Raw genomic sequence first — 2,101 nt, 5'->3', positions numbered from 1 at the left:
GGCGAATCCTGCTGTACTCTTCCACCACAACTTTCTCTCATTCTTACTTCCTGTTTCTGTTGTGCCTGTAATTCAAAGGGTCAGCCTTGTCACACTGTGTTACGCTGAATATCCCCGAGAACTACGTTAAGGGTACACGTGTCTGTGGAGTGCTCAGCCACTTGCACATTAATTTCACGAGCAGACTGTTCCGTTGATCGGATCAACTGGAACCCTCAACGTCGTAAGCGACGAAGTGCCAACAACATATACAGACACACACACACTATCCAATACGTCCTTCCCTCTTTATGATGATACGGTGTAATATGAAGGAGCTTTTGTTGCAGGCCGAGCTACCATGTACAAGCTCCTTGGTTGGCTGGTGCAGGGCTGGGCCGATTTATACTTTACAAATAACTGCTCTATTCAAACGCCGTGGATCTGGACGGCGACAATAAGAGACTCAATACAGCGTATTCTTTATTCCTTCATTTAATTTTTTCGTCTATATGGCGTCACGCCCACATTCGAGTACGTAGATTTAATCAATGTTGGAGTAAAAATAATCACGAATTTATTTTCAAAAGTAATTTATTTTTATAATGAGGAAATTTTGCCTTAATTTTAATTAAGATGAAATTTTATTTCTCCAACAACTATTCTTTTTTAAATCTACGGTTAGTGTAGTGATGGAGGTGGAATGAGCTTTATTCAAAATATTGCCAAGTGTGTTTAATGAAACAAACATTAAATAATATTATGTTTTTTTTTTATTTCTGAGTAGAACAAAATGAAATATTTTCGTTTTTCTCTTAATTCAAAAAAATATTCACACTAACAGTCAAAGGTCATTAAAAATAATTGATTTTATTTTACTTAAGAACATGATCACACATTTGCTTTTAATAAACATTATTCATTAAACACAATTTGCTTTTAATAAACATGATTTAGATATTGAAATATATGTTAGCATTTCTTTTTTAGATTGCTATCTTTAATTTCATTTGGTGTTATTGCGTTGCATTGCCTCTTATTTTGGCACTATTTTATAATGTGTGTGTAACAGCCACTACTTTGAATAAAATATCTAACTTGCAATATCTTAACTACAGATAAGGCGACGAGCTGAGAGTGTCGTTAACATTCCGGCCAAAGTACTTAACACCATTTCGTCCGTCTCTAAGGTTCTGAGTTCAAATTCCGTCGAAGTTGGCTTTGCTTGTCATCCCTTTCAGGGTCGATAAAATAAGTACCAGAGTTGAGCACTGAGACCGGGTCGATATAATCAACTTGGCCCTTTTCCCCAAAACTGCCGGCCTTATGCCAAAATTTGAAGCTGATATCTTGACTACAGAAACTGGGTTCAGTTTCCAGTTCACGAAGTCCTAGATAAACGGTTCATGGTGCTTTGAAACCGGTGGGTTTATAATCCTCTTAACTGCGAATTGATGAAAGCAGAATTTCAGAAGAGTGAAATTCTAGAGACAAGAAACCCTTGGTCATAGCAGTTAGTGCCAGGCCAGAATGAGGGGACGAGAGGAAATAGAAAGGAGTGGATGAAGTGGATCTGAGAAGAAGTGATATGAAATTACCCTGCTCCATGAAGTAAATTTGGGGAGATGAATATGTCTTCCGGTTACGAAGAGAGATACAAATGGTTACTAAAACACACACATATTAACCAATTGAAGAACTGATTGACTGAAATAATTTCATAATCCATATGAAGGTAAACAATTGTGACGTTGTGTTCGAACACACATTTCAGCGCAAGAAATATTGGTTTCACATTTTGGCACAAGGCCCAAATAATTATCAGCTGGTAATTATCTTATATAACGCAAAAAGATGAATTGTGAACTCCACCCCGGCGTAATTTTGAACATAGAACGTAAAGACGGACGAAATACCGAAATCTCTCTCTCTTTCTCTCTCTCTCTCTCTCTCTCTCTTGTTTGTGTATATATATATATATATATATATATATATATATATTCTTTTATTCTTTTATATGTTTCAGTTCAATAACTGTGGCCATGCTGGATCACCGCCTATATATGTATGTATGTTTGTATGTATGTATGTATGTATGTATGTATGTATCTATGTATGTATG

Source organism: Octopus bimaculoides, chromosome 8, assembly GCF_001194135.2.
Source record: "Octopus bimaculoides isolate UCB-OBI-ISO-001 chromosome 8, ASM119413v2, whole genome shotgun sequence".
NCBI lineage: Eukaryota > Metazoa > Mollusca > Cephalopoda > Octopoda > Octopodidae > Octopus > Octopus bimaculoides.
This window is presented reverse-complemented; position numbering follows the sequence as displayed.